Here is a 13,049-nt window from a genome sequence, read left to right as displayed (position 1 = left end):
GAAAGGAGCAATGGTGCTGAAAGGAAGCAGGATTGTGAGCCCCAAGGAGAGCAGAGAAAAAGTGGAAATTTTCAGTGCAGGGAGATCTTTAGCCTCTCTTTCCAGAGGCCCCTTGGGACATGGAAGGGCCCCAGAGAGGAATGAGTGAGAGATGCATCCAGGAGATGAAACTGGAAGCCCCAGGGCTCTCACTTTCCCAAAAGAATCCTATGTCCCAGATCTCAAGGAAACAGCAAAGAGCCACTGGATACAAAAGGGACCACGTGGACAGAGACAACGAATATCTCTCCATTTCTGGAGAGATATTCATGCGACAGAAGACCACATGGCAGGTGGGTGTGCTGGCTCACACATGTAATCTCGGCCTTTGGGAGGCCAAGGTAGGTGGATTGCTTGAGCCCAGAAATTCAAGAGCAGCCTGGAAAACATGGCAAAATGTCATTTCTACAAAAAAATAAAAAATAGCCAGGCATATTAGCTCCTACCTATAGTCCCAGCTACTTGGGAGGCTCTAATGGGAGGATAGCTTGAGCCTAGGAAATCAAGGCTGCAGTAAGCCATGATGGCACCACTGCTCTCCAGCCTGGGCTATAGGCTGGGGGAAAAAAAAGAACTGTCTCAAAAGAAGAAGAAGAGGAAGAGGAAGAAGAACAAGGAGGAGGAGGAGGAGGAAGAGAAGGAGAAGACCACACAGGCAACTACCCCAAAACCCATATAATCCCTCTAACTTTGACATGTTCTGGAAGAGAGTGGAAAAGATGTCCCCAAGAGGGCTGAGATGAGATTCTCCACCCTCCCAGTGGGATGGGGCCTTGAAACCAAAATTAAGTCAATAATGGAAGGCAATAAGATGTAGTTTCTTTTGGTCTTCATGTTAGGTACAGAGATATATACACACCCAAACTAGAAGCAACGTGCAGAATCCACAGGGGTAGAGATTCCAAGTGAGGAAACTCCTCCCAGTAGTTGACCCAAACCAGAGGCGGAATAGCTCACCTCCAAGGACAGTGATCAATCAGTCCCAGCAGACATGCAGGCCACAGCTGGATGACTTCCCAATAGTGTGTTGTAGGAAGGCAACTTTAAGACGCTACAGCAGTCACGGAAGGCACCACTTGGGGCTCCTGCAGCAGTAAGTGAATTGTCTGACACCCCAGTTGCTGCAATATGATTAATCATCAGGGAAATGCAAACTAAAACAATAAGATATCACTTTACACTTACTTGTGTAAAGTGGCTAAATCAAAAAGACAGAGAATAACAGGTGTTACTAAGAATATGGAGAAATTGGACCATTCATACAATTGCTAAAGGGAAAATAAAAGCTGCAGTCCCTTTGGAAAAAGTCTGGTAACTCCTCAAAAAAAATGATAAACACAGAATTATATGACCCAGTGAAAACGGTTACTCAAACAAATAACTGCACATGAATGCTAATAACAGCATTATTCATAATAGGCAAAAAGCAGAGGCAACCTCATTGTTCATCAATTGTTGAGTGGATAAACAAGATGTAGCATATTCATATAATGAAATATTATTCAGCTATTGAAAAGAATGAAACAAAAATTCTCAACAAAATACTGTACTAGCAACCTGAATTCAACAGCACATTAAATAAATTATATATCACGACAGAGTAGGACTGATTCCTGGCTGGAAGTAGGGTTAAGGTGCAAAAATAAATCAACGTAATTAATACCACATTAATATAATGAAGGACAAAATCTACATGATCAGCTTTGTTGTTTAAAAAAAATACTTGGCAAAATGTAACAACATTTCATGATAAAAACATTCAGCAAACTAGGAATAAGGACACTACCTCAAAATAACCATGGTTATATATGAAAAACCCACAGATAACACCACAGTCAATGGCAAAAAAACTGAAAGCTTTTCTTCTGTGATCAGGAACAAGAAAAGGATGCCCATTCTCAACACTTTTATTCAATATTCTACTGAAAACTTTTGCCAGAGAAATTATGCAAGAAAAAGAGAAACAGGCACCCAGATTGGAAAGATAAATGTAAATTTTATCTCTGTTTGTATATGACAAGATTTTATATATAGAAAACCCTAAAGATTCCATAAAATAACTGTTGGAACTAATACATTAATTCAGCAAAGTTGCTGGATATGAAAGCAACACACAAAAACCAGTTGAGTTTTATACACCAACAATAAAAAATCACAAAAGGAAATTACGAAAATAATCCCGTTTACAATAGGATCAAAAATAATAAAATATAAAGTAACCAAAGAGGTGGAAAAATTTGTACACTGAAAACTACAAAACATTGCTGAGAGAAATTAAAGCAGACACAAATATATGAAAAGACATCCCGTGCTCATGGATTAGAAAAGACTAGTGTTAAAATGTACACACTTGTAAAGCAATCAGATTCAATACAATTCTTTCAAAATCCCAGTGGCATTATTTTGCATATTTAAAAAAAAGAATCCTAAAATACATGTGGAATCTCAAGGGAGCCTGAATAGCCAAAACAGTTTTTAAACAAGAAGAAAGTTGGAGAGTTCACATTTCCTGATTTCAAAACATATCACAAAGCTACAAGTAATCAAAACAGTGTAGGCTGGGTGCAGTGGTTCATGCCTGTAATCCCAGGACTCTGGGAGGCTGAGGAAGGCAGATCACTTGAGGTCAGGGGTTCAAGACCAGCCTGGTCAACATGGTGAAACCCCATCTGTACTAAAAATACAAAAATTCACCAGGTATGGTGGTGCACACCTGTAACACCAGCTACTTGGGAGGCTAAGGTACAAGAATAACTTGAACCCAGGAGGTAGATTTTGCCGTGAGCCAAGATTGCATCGATGTACTCCAGCCTGGGCTACAGAGTCAGACCTTGTCTCAAAAATAACCCAAAAAATAAAAAAAGCCACAATGTGGTATTGACACAAAGATAGAAATATAGACCAATGTAACAGAATAGACACCCAGAAATAAACCCTCGTACATATGGCCAAATGATCTTTAGTAAGGGTACCAACACCTCATAATGGGAGAAGGACAGTCTCTTCAACAAATGGTGTTGGGAAAACTGTATATTCACATACAAAAGAATACAGTTGATGGCTGGGAATGGTGGTACGTGCCCATAACCCCATATACAAAAATTAACCAAAATGGATTAAAGGCTAAATGCTAAGATGTAAAAACTTAAACTCTTAGAGGAAAACATAAGGGAAAACTTCATAAGATAAATCTTTACACTGATTTAATGAATGTGACACTAAAGTATAGGCAACAATATCAAAAATAGATAAATAGGGCTACATCAAACTTAAAAACATCTTTATGTCAAAGGAAATAATGACCAGAGTGCAAAGGCAACCTATGGAATGGAAAAAAATACTGTGAATCACATATCTGAGGAAGGGTTAATATCCAGAATACACAAGGAACTCTTACAATTCAACTACAAAACCCAATTAAAAAATGGACAATGGATTTGAATAAACATTTCTCTAATGAAGATGTATAAATAGGCCAACAGACCTGTGACCAGATGTTCAACATCACTAACCATTCAAGAAATGCAAATCAAAACTGCAATGAGATGCCACTTCACAGATGTTAGGTTGTCTAGTATCAAAAAAACAGAATAACAAACTCTAGCAAGGATGCAGAGACATTGGAACCCTTGTGCATTGTTAGTGGGAATGTAAAATGGTACAGCTGCTATGGAAAATGGTAGGGAGTTTCCTCAAAAATTAAAAATAGAATTACTATATAATCCAGCAATCCCTCTTCTGGGTCTATACTCAAAAGTATTGAAAGCAGGATCCCAAAGAGGTATTTGCACACTCAAGCTTATTGCAGCATTATTGACAATAGCCAAAAGGTGGAAGCAACCCGAATGTCATTCATGGATTAAAAAATGTGCTTGGGGCCCAGCGCAGTAGCTTACGCCTGTAATCCTAGCACTTTGGGAGGCCAAGGTGGGTAAATCATGAGGTCGGGAGATCAAGACCATCCTGGCTAACAAGGTGAAACCCCGTCTCTACTAAAAATGCAAAAAATTAGCCTGGCATGGTGGCAGGCACCTGTAGTCCCAGCTACTCGGGAGGCTGAGGGCAGAGAATTGCTTGAACCTGGGAGGCAGAGGTTGCAGTGAGCCAAGATCACACCGCTGCACTCCAGCCTGGGTGACAGAGCAAGACTCTATCTCAAAAAAAAAAAAAAAGTGCTCATACATACAATGCAATTGTAAATATTATTCGGTTATTATAATTGTATGGAACTATTATAATTTAACATCATTCAGCCTTAAAAAATAAGAAAATGCTGTCACATGCTACAACATTGATGAATCTCAAAGGCATTGTACTAAGAGAAATAAGTCAGTCACAAAAAGACAAAAACTGGCTGGGTGTGGTAGTTCATACCTGTAATCCCAGCACTTTGGGAAGCCAAGACAGGAGGATCCCCTGAGGTTGCGAGTTCAAGACCAGCGTGATGAACACGGAGAAACCCCGTCTCTACCGAAAATACAAAATTAGCCCGGCATGGTGGCACGTGCCTGTAATCTCAGCTACTCAGGAGGCTGAGGCAGGAGAATCGCTTGAACCCAGGAGGTGAAGGTTGTGAGATCGCCCCATTGCACTCCATCCTGGGCAACAAGAGCCAAACTCCATCTCAAAAAAAAAAAAAAAAATGACAAAACTGCATGATTTTACCTATTTGGTATCTAAAGTAGTCAAATCTATAGACAGAAAGTAGAAGGGTGGTTGCCAGAGGCTAGGGCGAGATGGAAATGGGCAGCTGTCCAGTGAGCACTGTTTCACTTTTGCAAGATGGAAAAGTTCTAGAGATCTGTTGCATATCAATGTGAATAAAGTTACCACTATTGAAATGAACAGTTAGAAATGGTTAAGGTGATAAACTTCGTATGTGATTTTAAAACAACTATTTTTTTTTTTTTTGAGACAGAATCTTGCTCTTGTCGCCCAGGCTGAGGTGCAATGGCCCAATCTCGGTTCACTGCAACCTCCACCTCCCAGGTTCAAGTGATTCTCCTGCCTCAGCTTCCTGAGTAGCTGGGATTACAGGCATGTGCCACTATACCCAGCTAATTTTTTATATTTTTAGTAACGACAGGGTTTCGCCATGTAGGCCAAGCCGGTCTTGAACTCCTGACCTCAGGTCATCCTCCTACATTGGCCTCCCAAAGTGCTGGGATTACAGGCATGACCGCTGCGCCCAGCCTACCACAACTTTTTTTTAGAAAAGGAAAGGAAATACTGATATCTGTTACACTATGGCTGAACGTTGAAAATATTATGCTAAGTGAAAGAAGTCAGTTACAAACGGCCATGTATTATATGATTCCCTTTAGATAAGCTATCCAGAATAGACAAATTCACAGAGACATAAAGTAGATGAGCAGTTGCTAGGGGATGGGGGAATGAAGGACTGGGTGATAGCTAAGGTTATAGAGTTACTTTTTGAAATGATGAATAGTTCAAACATTGGCTGTGATGATGGTTAGGTAACTCTGTGAATATGCTAAAAAGCAGTTATACATACAGTTCAAAAGGGCATGTTTTGACCAGGCATGGTGGCTCACACCTGTAATTCCAGCATTTTGGGAGGCCAAGCCAGGAGGATCACTTGGAGTCAGGAATTCAAGACCAGCCTGGACAATATAGGGAGATCCCATTTCTATGGAAAATTACAAAATTAGTTTGGTGTGGTGGTGCATGCCTATAGTCCCAGCTACTTGCGAGGCTGAGGCAGGAGGATCACTTGAGCCTGGGAGTTCAAGATTACATTGAGCTAATGATGCCACTGCTCTCCAACCTGGACAACAGAGTGAGATTCTGTCTCTAAAAAAAAGATAAATAAATAAGCTAAATAAATGGCATATTTTATGGTATTTGAGTAACATTTCAATAAATCTTTTATGAAGTTTAATAAAGAACACAAAGGTAATGTGATTAAATCAAAAGGCCTATTCTGTTCTTGAATAGGAACATCCAAAATCATTAAGATGTCAGTTCTTCCTAAGTTGATCTATAAATCTTTCTGGAAAAGACCAACTAGGGACTTTTGGTACTAGACAAGCCGATTCTAACATTCATGTTGAAAAATAAGCAATAGTAGACTGAATAATTCTGAAAAGGAACAAGAAAGGGTTTATCAGTCATCGAAAGAGAGTAGAATAAAATAATTAGATGGGAAAGCAAAATTGAAATGGGATGTGTACAAAGCTGGGAGCCAGCCAAGCCACAGAGCTGGCCGAGGGCCTGGTCCAGCTGTGGGTTTCCTAGGTGTTGAAGTAGCTCAAGAGTAATTTTTTTTTACACTGAACCTTACAAAATACTTGTTTTTGACCTACAAAGCCAGGAGTTTAAAGTGATTCAGTTTACTGTTTGAGCTGACCAAATGAGGGAAAGATCAAAGAGTTGAATTCAAAGTCTTTTCTCAATGGTCAAAGACAAGGAAACCAAATATCCAAGTTGGAGGGCTTTAAAAACTAGTCCTAGAGTCAGAAATACAATTCAAGATTGTTAGGGATGCAAATGAAGGGCAGCTAGAACGCCTTGGGCATGACATGAGGAAAGCCCCAGGTAACAGCTGCGGTGCACCCTGGGCTATCTGGAGCATTCTTTGATTGGTAATGTGTTGGAAGGAGCCAGGGGAGGTACAGTGAAAGACACCAATTTTGGCTGAACCATGCAGGATCAGCGCTGATCACAGAGATCTATGTAGAATAAGGGAATTGTAATGGATGTGAACTGCAGTTGCCAGTAGGCAATTCATATGGGTCAGTTTTCAGGTTGGACGCCAAACATGTCATTATCAGGCGTGGCACAGAAATGCAACGTGGCATCCTTGATTGAATCTGGGGCTGCAGGAAAATCAGTATAAAGAATGTCACTGGGACAGTTGGGGAATTTTGAATACCTATGTCAAGAGATAGTGTTGTGCACATATTACATTTTCTGAGTGTGGTAATTATATTGTGGTTATATAAGAGAATATTTTTGTTCTTGGTAGAAAGAAACTGAAGTATTCTTAGACAAACTGACATATGTCTGTATCAAATTGCTGCCGAAAAAAAATATAAAAAGACACATAGTAAATGTGACAAAATTTTAACAGTGGTTTAGTCTAGATAATATATGTTTGGTATTTTTCTTCCTTTTTTTTTTTTGGATGGGGTTTCACTCTTGTTGCCCAGGCCAGAGTGCAATGGTGCAATCTCCACCTTCTGCATTCAAGCAATTCTCCTTCCTCAGCCCCCCAAATAGCTGGGATTACAGGCGCATGCCACAAGTCTGGCTAATTTTTGTATTTTCAGTAGATGGGGGTTTTACCATGTTGGCCAAGCTGGTCTCGAACTCCTGGACCTCAGGTGATCCGCCAACCTCAGCCTCCCCAAGTGCCGGGATTACAGGTGTGAGCCGCTGCGCCTGGCCAGTATTTTTCAAAATTTTAAAAAACCTGAGAGGAGACCTGGGTGTGGTGGCTTACACTTGTAATCCCAGTGCTTCAGTGGGCCCAACTACTCGGGAAGCTAAGACAGAAGGCTTGTTTGAGCCCAGTAGTTTGTGGTTGCATCGAGCTATGATGACACCATTGCACCCCAGCCTGGGTGACAAAGTGAGACTCTGTCTCAAACAACAACACCAACAAAAACTTGAGAGGAAAGAATACTAGCATACATTAGGTCAGCTGGATTTCTGGTTCTCTGTCAGACTGCAGGGGACACTTACCAAAAATAGACAGGAAGAGTTAGGTACATGATCGCTGGCGAACATGCTTTAAAAGGCAGATGCTAAAATGGAACCAACAAAGCAATATGGGGCCCAAGGGTCAGAAGTCTGCAGCCACCTGCTGGGGCCTTGTATATTTGTCCCTGTTCTTCAGTTCTCTAAGGGTGGGGAAGCATTGACCCTCGGTCCCTTTGTTCTCCCTAAGGTTCATTCTCATAAAATTCCTTTATAACCTCACCTGTGGGCAACATCCTCCTGTCCTGTCTCCATTCCCTTGTGCTTTGGGGCACTGAAGGCTGTTCTTTGGTTTAGAGTCTAAGCAAATAACTACAGCAAGGTGGGGGGGGCAGGGAGGTGGGGCTCACACCTGTAAATCCCAGCACTTCGGGAGACTGAGGTGGGAGGATCATTTGAGCACAGGAGTTCAAGACCTGCTTAGGCTACGTAGTGAGACCCTATCTCTACAGAAAATTTAAAAATTAACCAGGCGTGGTGGTGCATGCCTGTAGTCCCAGCTACTCAGGAGGCTGAGTCAGGAGAATCTCTAGAGCCCAGGAGGTTGAGGCTGCAGAGAGCCATGATGGTATCACTGCACTCCAGCCTTCGTGACAGAACGAGACCTTGTCTCAAAAAACAAACCTACAGCTGTGATTCTTCACCTTGCCTATGCAGGATGTGTATAAAGTATTTGTCTTAGCTGCACTTCACATCAGGGAAAAGGGATGAGGATTTAAGTGGCATTTTACAAAGCTCGCTTCACATCTCAAACACCTGGAGCCACTGGGAAACAGAGCTGACAGTTTCAGAAATCACAAAGTGACCATTACCCACACAGTGAAGAGAAGAGCTGAGAAGCGAACATCAAACACTCGCTTTCTTGCCTCTTTTGTAATAGTCTCAACTGCTTATCTATGAGATGTGGTTTGTCAAGATGAAAAGAGCTGAGAAGTTCGTGGAAGAGAAGATTGGGAAAGATGCTAACACATGAATGGGCATATTCTTATGTGAACCTCTGTAATCTCTGTGAGCTCTTTCTGCTTCACCCTGAAGCTGGTGGTCATCATGAGGCCAGGGAAATTTCCCAAATTCCCCCATTATGGACCCAATATTCTTTTCATTTCTTAGTTACCAAAGACACTAATGAGGCAATGATTGCTAAGAGGGCATTCTAGTAGCAGTCACTATCAGGGCTATAATAGCTACCCTTACTGGAGTATCATGCTTATCAAACTCCATCTCACTCTAAGGGGAGCTTGATACTTACTAGAAATGCATAAGAGAAGGGAAGGAGGAAAAAGAGATGGGGCAGAGGAAGAAATTGCTTAGTGTCAGGATCGGCACCAGGTGTTGAAATATATTATGTCTTGTCATCCTCAGCACAGACCTGTAAGCCAAGCATCACTATCCCCATGATACAGATGGAGAAACACATTCTCAGTGAGGTTAAGGAACGGGCTTACGCATGTAACTAGTGCGGGCAGAGTGGTCTTTACCACTGATGTAGTATGGGTGTCTGCCTCTCCAGATGGCCCATTGAAATGTGACCCTCCCCATGCCGTGTTCAAGGTGGGGCCTAAAAGAGGTGTTTGGGTCATGGGGGTGGATCCCTCATGAATACCATTTTGCCCTCCCTGCAGTAATGAGTGAGTGCTTGCTCTACTAATTCACAGAGATCTGGTTGCTGGTCTGGGGCCTCCCTTCTACCACTCTTTTGCTCCCTCTGTGGGCATGTCACAGGTGGCTTCCTTTCCCCTTCAGCCACTACTGGAAATTCCCTGGAGCCCTCCCCAGAAGCAAGTGTTGGCATTAATGCTTCCTGCACAACCTGCAGAACCATGAGTCAAATAAACCTCTTTTCTTTATAAGTTACCCAGGTCTCAGGTATTCCTTTATAGCAACGCAAAACAGACTAAGACACCCACTGAGTTTTGCTGCCCATAATGGAGAAGTATGACTGGCACTGCTGCACATATTCATCCAATCAGAAAATATCTCCATTATACCGAGCATCTAGTTGTAGAAGTAAGAAGAGGTGCCTGCTGAACATTCTGGAAACTCACTCCTTTTTTGTGATGTGAGTTCAGGCTGAGCAGGATCAGCAAGCATAGCTGTATCTGTGTGTTCCACACTTTATTCTCTAGCAAATACCAGGAACATTCTGGAGTTGAAGCTGTTTCCACAAATAGCCAGAGAATAGTCCAGTTCTAACTGAGATGTCAGGGATGGTCTGTCCTGGAATGTCTTGAGGGGCCCGGCCCATGACTACAGTGGAACGTTATCTATGACTGAAATAATTAAAAGACCAGAGTTCCCTGCTAACTTTGCATATGATTTGGCCAAGTGCCTGGTCTTACAGAAAACAAGAGCCCATCAGCAGGCAGGTCTTTATGGGGAAAAGGTGCTCCTCCTTGTGCTCTCTATAAAGACAGAAAGACTTAACTGGTGGACTTGTCAAGAGATGAGTTCTCCAAAAGCAAAGAGTGAGATGGAGTTTGAGGTGCATGATACTTATTAGAAATCCATAACGGAAGGGAAGGAGGAAAAACAGACAGGGCAGAGGAAGAAATTAAACTGTGATGGGGACCCAGCACAGCCTCAGTCTACCAGGAGGGCAACCTGGAGCAACAGTGCTCATCAAGAATGTCTACTTCAGACTGCAATGGAGCCTGTGTATCCTGCATCACCTAGTCACTGGACAAGGCTGCCCCAAGAGGGCAGCAACCTTGGGCGACCCAAGGTCACCCCACAGACCAAGGACCCCCAAAGAGCCAAAAGTTAGAGGCCACCCACTGATCGCAAGCCCTACAGCTAGGCAGCACATCTTCATTGATGGGGAAGGTGGAGAAGGGGGTGAGTAGGGCAACTCCATGTCTATCACAGCCCTCTAGCCAGGTTCTTCCAAGCTCCTCATGGTGTCATGCCCTTAGGCAACATCTGTAACTAAATATTGCATCAGATGCTAATGGCATCTGTCCCATATCCCTTCAGCCCGCCCTGTTTTGTCTGCAGCTGTGGTTGACAGTTTTTGTGCAGGCTAACAGCTTCTACTTTTGCCTTTAGGGTCAGTTAACTTTCAGTTACAGACAAACATGTTTAAAACACAAACAGGCATACACCTCATAGAAGAGAACAAAAGTGTTGCCTTTTCAGATCTCACACTTGAAGACATTTTGGAACCAGGAATTGACAAACAGTGCTTGGAATTCAAGGAATGAACTGGCCCTAGGCATTTCTAAAAGAAATTCCAACTCTGTAGAAAGAGTAATTTGAACTTGGATTTCTCATGAACAAACTTTCACAATCCTATAGCTATAACATGACTGGATGGTGATAACGTAACCATTGCTGGTATCATCCCAACCTTGCCAGCCCAGTGTTAGCTTTTGGGCTTCTTGGGATATGTGGCAAGTTATCCATGAAACACACTAGGCAAGCAGGATTCGATGAAAGAAGGAGGAAATTCCCTATACACATTAGATGTTTATATTTTAGATCCAAATTGCAGAATGTACATATTGGTTCTTTCCTTAATCATTGACTTATTGCAGTTGAAGTTCATGTTAATAATGGAATTTTTTCTGTGTGAAGAAAGACAACCCTGCTGATTTCCTGCTGTAAGACAGACTATCCTGGCACTTGTTCAGGCTGGGCAGTGGTCTACATCCAACCCTGATCCTCTTAGTTCCATCCTTGAGATGTCGGGCCAGCACTTTGAACTGCAAATAGGCAAAGCTTAGAAACATATATGATTAATCATATATTAATTATATGTATTCCTACATTGATTTCCCAAAAATATTGTAAACAAAGGTTATACAATGAAGCTAATTAAATAGAAGTGGCAAATCAAGGTAAAATAAGAATTTATGGGAGTGAAAGGGCTGTTGTAACTGCATCAGAACTTGGGCATGAAGTTCCTAGTTTCCAGAGCAGAAAAAACAAAACAAACAAACAACAATAATAACAACAACAAAACTCCCAAGTTACACAACTGTCATCAGAAAGAGGAAAGCATTCCAGATTCTTTTTTTTTTTTTGATACGGAATCTCGCTCTGTCGCCCAGGCTGGAGTGCAGTGGCACAATCTTGGCTCACTGCAACCTCCGATTCCTGGGTTCAAGCGATTCTCCTGCTTCAGACTCCCGAGTAGCTGGGATTACAGACATGCCTGGTTAATTTTGTATTTTCAGTAGAATGGGGTTTCTCCATGTTGGTCAAGCTGATCTTGAACTCCCGACCTCAGGTGATCCACCTGTCTTGGCCTCCCAAAGTATTGGGATTACAGGCGTGAGCCACAGTGCCCAGCTTCCTTGTAAATTTGTTTAAATTCCTTATAGATTCTGGATATTAGTCCTTTGTCAGATGGATAGATCATAAAAATTTTCTCCCATTCTGTAGGTTGCCTGTTCACTCTGATGATAGTTTCTTTTGCTGTGCAGAAGCTCTTTAGTTTAATTAGATCCCATTTGTCAATTTTGGCTTTTTAAAAATTATTATTATATATTATAATTTTATTATTATTATTATATTATATATTATTAATATATTATTCTACATTATAATTTGATTATTTTATTTATTATTATTATACTTTTGTTGCCACTGCTGGTGGTGTTTTAGTCATGAAGTCTTTGCCCATGCCTATGTCCTGAACAGTATTGCCTAGGTTTTCTTCTAGGGTTTTTATGGTTGTAGGTCTTACATTTAAATCTTTAATCCATCTTGTGTTAATTTTTGTATAAGGTGTAAGGAAGGGGTTCACTTTCAGTTTTTTGCATATGGCTAGCCAGTTTTTCCAACACCATTTATTAAATAGGGAATCCTTTCCTCATTGTTTTTGTCAGGTTTGTCAAAGGTCAGATGGTTGTAGATATGTGGCATTACTTCTGAGGCCTCTGTTCTGTTCCATTGGTCTATATATCTGTTTTGGTACCAGTGCCATGCTATTTTGGTTATTGTAGCCTTGTAGTATTGTTTGACGTCAACCAGAGTGATGCCTCCAGGTTTGTTCTTTTTGTTTAGTATCGTCTTGCATATACGGGCCCTTTTTTTGTTCCATATGAAATTTAAAGTAGTTTTTTTTTAGTTCTGTGAAGAAAGTCAATGGTAGCTTAATGGGGATAGCACTTGAAGGGTGGTTTGTAGCACTGAATCTACAAATTACTTTGGGCAGTATGGCCATTTTCATGATATTGATTCTTTCTATCCATGAGCATGGAATGTTTTTCCATTTGTTTGTGTCCTTTCTTATTTCCTTGAAGGGTGGTTTGTAGTTCTTCTTGAAGAAGTCTTTCACATCCCTT

This window comes from Callithrix jacchus, chromosome 12, assembly GCF_049354715.1.
Source record: "Callithrix jacchus isolate 240 chromosome 12, calJac240_pri, whole genome shotgun sequence".
Lineage (NCBI taxonomy): Eukaryota > Metazoa > Chordata > Mammalia > Primates > Cebidae > Callithrix > Callithrix jacchus.
Note: the sequence above shows the minus strand (reverse complement) of the source record.